Raw genomic sequence first — 9,767 nt, forward strand, 5'->3', positions numbered from 1 at the left:
GAAGATTGCTTTAAATTTATGTTTATTGTGTTTTATGATGCATCGGATCCGGACTAGCAATCACTTCGTTCTCCATTACTCTCCTGTACTGAAGAATAACAATAAGCTATCATAAATATCGAACCTTGTATCTTAAACATTAACCGTGACATCAACCAAATCCCTTTTCATAGATACGGGTAATGTCACTTCTGGTACGAATCTCTCGTGCTAACGGTGATAATCTCACATAGGTGGCGGGGTGTATGGCGCTCCCTCCCTCCGCTAGCTGGAGGTCACCCTTGCGCAAGGTGTAGCACCTGCTTAGCCCCACTCTCCCAAACCTGATCAGGGTCAGGGGAACAGGGGGTGGCGGATGTGCGTATCACAAGTCCTGGTTATGCGACCGCTGACGCCAGGCAGGCAATCTCTGAAGATATCGATAATGGCTGGGATCACCCATCCCGTAAAGACACCGCCCTGAAGAAGGCAATGGCGAACCACTTCTGTCGAAAAAAAATGGCCAAGAACAATCATGGTCATGGATAGATCATGTAAGCTCACGTCATACCACACGGCACATAATTGTGGTGATGAATCTCAGATCCAGGTCAAAGGCTGTATTGGCTGTATCGTTTCCGGGAAAGTGAAAGGCATACTTAAAACAGGGTTCTATGCAATAAGGTTCTGAACTTTCGTGTTGATATTTGAGAAGCAAAATTGTTAATGGGACTTTTCAGAGTTCTGCTGGAACTTCTAGGGTGTTTCAATGTTTGTACGGGAGAGTGAGGAGATAATTAATCAGAGTTACAGGGAAGTAATCACCCCGAAGTTGCAGGAGGCGAGTAGCTGGGTGACTGTCAGGAGAAATGTAAATGTAAATGAGCAGTTAGAACAGAGCTCCCCTGTGGCCATTCCCCTCAAAAATAAGTATACCGCTTTGGATACTGTTGTGGGGGATGACCTCCCGGGGGAATGCCACACAGACCGGGTTACAGGCACTGAGCATGGGTCCGTGGGGCAGACGGGAAAGAGTGAGAAGAAGGGAGTGGTGGTGATAGGGGACTCAATAGTGAGGGGAACAGACAGGAGATTCTGTGGACGTGGATGGGACACCCTGATGGTACGTTGTCTCCCAGGTGCCAGGGTCGGGGACGTCTCAGATCGCGTCCACAACATTTTGGAAAACGAGGTAGAGCAGCCAAATGTCTTGGTACATATTGGTACCAGTGACATCGGAAAGAACAAAGGTCATGAAAAGAGAATTTAGAGAGCTAGATAGAAAGCTGAAAAGCAGGACCTCCCGGGTAGTAATTTCTGGATTGCTGCCTGTTCCACGTGCCAGTGAGGGTAGAAACAGGATGATTTGGCAGATGAATGCGTGGCTGAGAAGCTGGTGCAGGGGGCAGGGCTTCAGATTCTTGGATCATTGGGATCTCTTCTGGGGGAGGTATAACCTGTTCAAAAGTGAGGAGTTGCACCTGAACCCGAGGGGAACCAATATTCTCAGGTTTTCTCGAGCTTTTGGGGAGGGTTTAATTTAATTTGGCAGTGGGGTAGGACCCAGAGTAATGGGATTCAGGATAGGATGCATGGTAAAAAAGTGAAGATAGCATGCAGTCATATTGTCAGGAAGGGCATGTTGATGATGGGACTTAGTTGCAGCCAACAGGTTGAGTAACAAAACGATAGGAATGTAGAATCAGAAAAGATAGCAAATACGGTACTTGAGGTGTTGTATCTCAATGAATGGGGAATAAAAAATAAGTTGGATGATCTTTTTGCACTATTACAGATTGCCAAATATGATGTTGTGGCCATCACTGAATCATGTCTGAAGGATGGTTGTAGTTGGGAGCTGAATGTCCAAGGTTACACTTCGTATCAGAGTGATAGGAAGGTATACAGAGGGGGAGGTGTGGCTCTACTGGTAAAGAATGGCATCAGATCAGTAGAAAGATGTGACATAGGATCAGAAGATGTTGAATCCTTGTGGGTCAAGTTAAGAAACCGCATGGTAAAAGGACATTGATGCAATATACAGGCCTCCCAACAGTGTCTGGGAGGTGGGCCACAAATTACAACAGGAAATAGAAAAAGCGAGTCAAAGGGGCAATGTTATGATAGTCATGGGAAAGTTTAACATGCAGGTTGATTGTGAAAATCAGGTTGGAAATGAATCTCAAATGAGTGAGTTTGTTGAATACCTAAGAGGCAGTTTTTTTTAGAGCAGATTGTCGTTGAGCCTACTAGGGGATCAGCTATACTGGATTGGGTGTTGTGCAATGAACTGGAGATGATTAGGGAGCTTAAGGTAAAAGAACCCTCAGGAACCAGTGATCACAATATGACTGAGTTCAACTTAAATTGGAAGGAGCTGCTGGCAGTGATGTCAGCAGAACAGCAATGGTGTGCATTTCTGAGAAAAATGAGGAAGGTGCAGGACATGTGTATTCCAAAAATGAAGAAATACTCAGATGGCAAAATTGTACAACTGTGGCTGACAAGGGAAGTCAAAGCTAATGTAAAAATAAAAGAGAGGGCATGCAACAAAGCAAAAATTAGTTGGAAGATATAGGATTGGGACGTTTATAAAAACCTACAGACAGCAACTAAAAGAGTCATTAGAAGGGAAAAAAATGAAATATAAAAGCAAGCTAGCAAATAATATCAACATGGATAGTAAAAGTATTTTCAAATATGTAAAAAATAAAAGAGAGCTGAGAGTGGTTATAGGGCCGCGAGAAAATAAGGCAGGAGAAATAATAACGGGGGGCAAGGAGATGGCAGATGAACTAAATGAGTATTTTGCATCAGTCTTCACTGTGGAAGACATGAGCAGTGTGCCAGATCTTGTAGTGAGTGAAGGAAGAGAAGTGGGTGCAGTTACTGTTACAAGGGAAAAGGTGCTCAAAAAGCTAAAAGACATTTGAGTACATAAGTCACCCGAGCCAGATCAACTGCACCCGAGTGTGCTGGAAGATTAGTGGTAGAGGTTGTAGATGCGATAGTAATGATCTTTCAAAATTCATTAGACTTTGGTATGGTGACAGATAACTGGAAAATTGCATAAGTCACTCCACTCTTTAAGAAAGGAGGAAGGCAGCAGAAGGGAAATTATAGACCTGTTAGCCTGACTCAGTGGTGGGAAGATGTTATAGTCAATTGTTAAGGATGAGGTGATGGAGTACTTGGTGACACAGGACAAGATTGTCAGTATGGTTTCCTTCTGATGAATGTGTTGGAATTCTTTGAGGAGTTTACAAGTAGGATAGATAAAGGAGATGCAATGGATGTTGTATATTTGGACAAGAGCCCATGGTATTACAGGAAAGTTACCAACATGATTAGAGCATTGGCTGATTGGAAGGAGGCAGTGAGTGGGAATAAAAGGATCCTTTTCTGGTTGGCTGCCAGTGACTATTGGTGTTCCACAGGGTTCGGTGTTGGGACCACTTTTTTTTATGCTGTATATAAGTGATTTAGATGATGCAATAGATGGTTTTGTTGCCAAGTTTTCAGAAGATACGAAGATTGGTGGAGGTGCAGGTAGTGTTGAGGAAGCAGGTAGGATGCAGAAGGACTTAGAAAGATTAGAAGAATAGGTAATAAAGTGGCAAATGAAATATAATGTTGGAAAATGCATGGTCATGCACTTTGGTAGTAGAAATAAATGTGCAGACTATTTTCTGAATGGAGAGAAAATTCAGTAATCTGAGATGCAAAAGGACTTAGGAGTCCTTATGTAGAACACCCTGAAGGTTAACTTGCAGCTTGAGTCAGCGGTGAGGAAGACAAATGCAACGTTAGCATTCATTTCAAGAGGTCTAGAATAGAAAAGCAGGGTTGTGATGCTGAAGCTTTGTAAGGCACTGGTGAGTATTGTGGACAGTTTTGGGCTCCTTATCTTAGAAAAGGTGTGCTGGCATTGGAGAGGCTCCAGAGGAGGTTCACAAGGATGATTCCAGGAATGAAAGGGTTAGCATACGAGACACGTTTGATTGCTCTGGATCTGGACTCTCTGGAATTTAGAAGGATGGTGGTGGTGGGGGGGGGGGGGTTCTTATGAATGTTGGAAGACCTAGGCAGAGTAGATGTGGAAAGGATGTTTCTCATAGTGGGAGAGTCTAGGACAAGAGGACACAGCCTTGGAATAGAATGGCATCCATTCAAAACAGGGATGCAGAGAAATTTCTTTAGCCAGAGGGTGGTGAATTTGTGGAATTTGTTGCCACATGCAGCTGTGAAGGCCAGGTCGTTGGGTGCATTTAAGGCAGAGATTGATAGGTTCATGATTGGACATTGCATTAAAGGTTACAGGGTGAAGGCTGGAAAATAGGGTTGAGGATGAGAGAAAAATAAGTTGAACAATGATTGAATGGCAGAGCAGACTTGATGGGCCAAATGGCCTAATTCTGCTCCTACGTCTTGTAGTTTTATTGTCTAATATTGGACAGGATGATGAAGAGCTATTTAATTATGGTATCTGAATTTCTTTTTCCGCCCTGCTTTTTCTCCTAACCTTCAATGTTTGGTTTTATATTTTTCATCTAACAAAAATCTGGCAATATCCCAAAGAATAGAACTGTATTATTCCATTTCAAAAATAAACTTTTTCATGATAAAAAAATATATGCAAGGTAAGAAATTTTCATGGTCCCGGCTGAACTTCGTCGGGCATCCAGGTTTCAGTGCTCCAATTCCCCAGAGTATGGTTAGCTGCCACTGTCAGACTGCCAATTATTGCCTGTCACATTCCTTCTCGAAAAGTCTGTACTTAAAGGTCCCATGCTGAGCACTCAGTGCTCAATCATAGGAGTTTGATTTCTAGTACTATTGTATGTTATTTTGCCTTTTGATTTTGTTTGTGCTGTCTTGTTATTTTTTGAGACTGAGTGTGAGTTAATTCTAGACCTTTCTCTGCACTTGGGTTCACCACCATCTATAGCTCTCTCGAAAACCTTTATATTCATGATTGGTTCATTCAGTAGTATAAACTTAAGAAAAATCACAAACATAGTGCCATTGTCCCTCATAAAGCTCCCTGAGGTGATCTCCCTTTCATGGTCAAGGGGTTTTGTCATGTATAGTAACTCAGCCCATCCATGTGTGGTTGCAAAAGGGGTCTGGATAGAACCTTAGTGTTATCTGTTTGGAGCTTCCAGCATGTATCTCTACAGCCTGAACTGGGCCAGCCAACAGCATTTCCATATGGACATCTCACTGTGCTGGAAGACCAAAGTACATCTTTCAGAGAGCTGATCACCTACCAACACTTAATGTCTGTCTCAGTGTGTGACCCTGAGAACAGCCTGTAGATCGCAGAGTCCTCTTATACACAACTGTTGGGGATGAACCTGGGCCCCTGCATCTGCTTCCACACCCTCTTAGCAAATCCACAATCTGTGAAGAGGTGGATGACCTTCCCCATCACAGCCGTCCCAAGGGCAGAGTACATACGTCATCTGTAGAGGAAAGCACTGACTCTGAGAGACCCTTTCTCTGTAAGCCAAATGAGGTCTTGGTGCTTGTTGGTCAGATCTGGTGATAGGACGTTATGCTAGATGGTTTGGATTGCTTGTTTAGGAAACAAACCAATGGACGACAGTGTCCCTGCCCCACAGTATCTGCATTCCTTGCTGACCACGGACTATTGGACTTTTGTTCAAAGATGGACTTTTCCAAAAAGGCCAGGTATTGTGGCAACATCCAGCTGACCAGGACGTTGCTCGACAATGGAGCCAGGCTTCTCTTCTGCTATACCAGGGACAGGTGGAATATCAGCATGTCGTGACACTTGGTGCCTTGGGCCACATTGCTCATGGTAAGATAGTGATGTGCTTGGATGCCATTGCCTCCCCGGGACCAAACAAAGGTGTTTTTCTTTTTTAAACATTTTTTTCTGATCACAGCATTTAGAACTCCATGGTCTGCAGGTCTACTCCAGCAGCGATAACAGAAGAGCTGGAGTAACCGCACTTGGTGCAGACTGTGCTGTTGTCTGCTCGGGAGGGGCATTGGAATTGGTGTGCAGTCTAACAGCGAGTGATTGTCTTGGATGCTTTCCTTGTGAATGCAAGACAATATTGGGCATTAGTAATGTAAAATAATGCAAGTATGGGCCACTGGTATATTTGTGAAACTGACAGAGGGGAGCAGCATGGCCTCCATTGTAGCAAGGACCAGGCCTCATGCTGCGGACTTGCCTGTTGCAGCAGTCCAGGAGGGCTGATGCCGGAGGCAGTATGGTGCACTGTCCATGCGGGGTTGGGGGCTGGCCCAACCCCTGACTGGTGCTGCCCTCCAGTATTCACCCAGTGGAAAACAACCTTTGTCTACATGCGTGCATGCATATGCTTGACTGCAGACTGCTGAAAACTGCTTGTTCTTGCCAACAGCGCCCATGCACGATTAATTTGCGGGACAAGTCACTCAGGGACTTGGGCTATATTAGAGGGGTGATTGATAAGTTTGTGGCCTAAGGTAGAAGGAGTCAATTTCAGAAAACCGAGCACATTTATTTTTCCTACATTTACACACTTAGTCCAGCGGTCGTGGAGCATACGGATCCCTTCTTTGTAGAAATCGGTGTCTTGGCCCTCCAGAAATGGGCCCCCACTGCATGGGATGATTGATAAGTTCATGGCCTATGGTAGAACGAGATGAGGTATTAACTTCAAACTTACTGCATTTTCACTCAGATGTTGAACTGCACATGCATGTAACGAGAACTGTATAACTCATCTCCTTCTACCTTAGGCCATGAACTAATCAATCACCCCTGCTGTGGACCACCTGGAGATCCAAGACACTCTCGTTACATGCATGTGCAGGTCAACTCTTTGAATGAAAATGCAGAAATTTTGAAGTTAATAACTCATCTTCTTCTACCTTAGGCCACAAACTTATCAATCACCCCTCGTATATTTATTTTTGTGCATCTGTATATTTATTGCTATATCATATGTACTAAGTGTGCTCTGCGCTGCGTTTGATTGTGTTCTGCACCTTGACCCTGGGGAAATGCTGTTTCATTTGGCTGTATTCATGGGTGTTCAGTAAATGGTGATAATTAAATTTGAACTTGTTTCACAGAAAATTCATTGAATCAATTTAAATTAACAAAGGGATAAATTGTTTTCAAAACAGTTGGTCTATTTCAGGAGAAGAATAATTCAAAATAAATTTCTAGATTTCGGTTCATTTTCACTGTGGAATTTCTATCCCTCTAATCTTTATCCAACACAATAAATGGATACGATCGGGTCTTTTACGAGTCTCCTGGATAGGTACATAGAGCTTAGAAAAGTATGGGGCTATGGGTAACCCTAGGTAATTTCTAAGGTAAGGACATGTTTGGCACAGCTTTGTGGGCTGAAGGGCTTGTATTGTGCTGTAGGTTTTTTATGTTCTAACACCACTAAAGCAACAGGATTTTTCATTTCCTCTGGTAAAGAGGGCCAACCAGTCTCTCTCACCCTCACACTTCCTTCATTGGCTGAGCTTGGTTTTCACCATGTATAACTTCCCATTTAACTCTGCTCACTTCCTCCAAATCAAGGGTTCCCAACCCCTTAATGACGGGGGTCCATGGCACAAAAAGATTGGGAACCCCTGTGCCAAATCAAAGTAATGGCTATGAAAACCCATATGGATCCAAGTTGTTTGGGGAATAAATGGAAGTTTGCTTTAGTTCTGCTCACCTCTCTTTCTGTACATTAATGACTGTACTGGTGATGCTTCCTGTTCTAGTTCAGAATTTGAATGTTTCTTTACCCTTCATGCTGAACATTGATGGTCTATTTCAAAGTCAAAGTCAATTGTATTGCCATCTGCACAAGTACATGTGTGCAGTACTTTCCAGTGCAAATCCTTACTTGTAGCAGGATCATAGGGATTCAGCATTAAAGACACAACATTTACAAGAAAAACATAAATTAGACAAAATGTTTCAAGAAAAACGCACAAGAAAACAAAGTCCACTATTGCACAGTGTTCATAGTGTTGCTGTACTGAGGTAGTGATTAGGGTTGTGCAGGTTGGTTCAAGGATCAAAGAGAAGTAGCTGTTCTTGCACCTGGTGGTGTGGGTCATCAGGCCTCTGTACCTCTTGCCCAATGGCAGCTGAAAATGTGGCTGGATGGCAGCAGTCTTCGATGATTGTTGCTGTTTTCTGGAGGATGTGCCTCATGTCTATTCTCTCAGTGGTTGTGAGGAATGTGCCAGTGATCTATTGGGCTGAATCCATTATTCTCTGCAGTTTCTTACATTCCTGCATATTCAGATTGCCATTCCAGACCATGATGCAACCAGCAGGGTACTTTCAACACTATATCTGTGTAAATTAGAATGCTTAGTGACATGCTAAGCCTCCATAACTTTCTGAGAAAAAGATGCCAGTGCACCTTTCTTGATATTTTCCATCCTTGCCATTTCTGATTCTTCCATTGTCTTTCATGACTTCTTGTCCCAATACAGATAATATTAAGTTCAATGTTCAAGGGTCAGAGTAACTTCATTATCAGAGGGCATACATGTCACCACGTAAAACCCTGAGAATCATTTTATTACGGTCATACACACTAAATCCAAGAAACATGATAGAATCAGTGAAAGACAGCACCCAACAGGACGGACAAACAACCAAAGTGCAAAAGACAACAAACTGTGCAAAGACAAAAGAAAAAAAGAAGTAAATATCGAGAATATGAGATGAATAGTCCTTGAAAGTGAATACAAAGGTTGTGGGAACATTTCAATGATGGGGCAAGAGAAGTTGAGTGAAGTTAACCCTATTGGTTTAAGAGCCTGATGGTTGAGGGGCAATAACTATTCCTGTATGATTTTCCATTCAAGGACATTGGTGTTTCCATACCAGGCTGTGATGCAACCGGTCAATATACTTTCCATCACACTTCCATAAAAGCTGGTCAAAATCTTAGATGTCATGCTGAATCTTTGCAAACTTGTAAGGAAGCAGAGATGCTGCTGTGCTCTCGTAATAATTGCCCTTACATGCAGGGCCCAGGAGAGGTCCTCCGAAATGATAACAATGAGAAATTTAAAGCTGCTGACCCTCTCCACCTCTGATCCCCTGGTGAAGGTGGCCCACGGACCTCCGGTTTCCTCCTCCTGAAGTCAATAATCAGCTCCTTCATCTTACTGACATTGAGTGAGAGGTTGTTGTTGTGGCACAACTCAGCCAGATTCTCTCTCCTGGGTTTGTTCTTGTATCTGGTGAATATTCAGAGAATCTCGCACAAACTGCTCTGCTTTCTGGTAGTCATCAAAAAATCTTTTTTCTCCACCAGGCAAAAAAATCTTCAAGGTTGCAGGATAACGCAGTGTAAATTGATAACCATGATCCCATAGGGTTTTTTTCACTGGGTAAAATTTCTTCCTTCTCTTCAAAAGTTCGTAACTTATATCAGGGTAGAAAAAACTTTGTTCCCTTTAATTATCAATGGCCCTTTTCTATCTTTGGCAGCTCGAGCAGCTGCCTGTAGAATCCTTTCCTTGTCTTGAAATCTTAAGAATTTTATTAAAATTGATCGTGGATATTGGTCATCTTTTGGTTTTGGTCTTAAAGCTCTATGTGCCCGCTCAATTTCAATTGGTCGAACCTCCTCTTCCATTTGCAAAACATCCGGGATCCATCTTTGAAAAAATTCTATTGGTTTATCTTCCTCCGTACCTTCTTTAAGACCAACAATTTTGATATTATTACGTCTACTAAAATTTTCCAACAGGTCCACTTTCTCCAAGAGTCGGTTTCTTTCCGAATTCCA

This window comes from Mobula birostris, chromosome 5, assembly GCF_030028105.1.
Source record: "Mobula birostris isolate sMobBir1 chromosome 5, sMobBir1.hap1, whole genome shotgun sequence".
NCBI classification, from domain to species: domain Eukaryota; kingdom Metazoa; phylum Chordata; class Chondrichthyes; order Myliobatiformes; family Myliobatidae; genus Mobula; species Mobula birostris.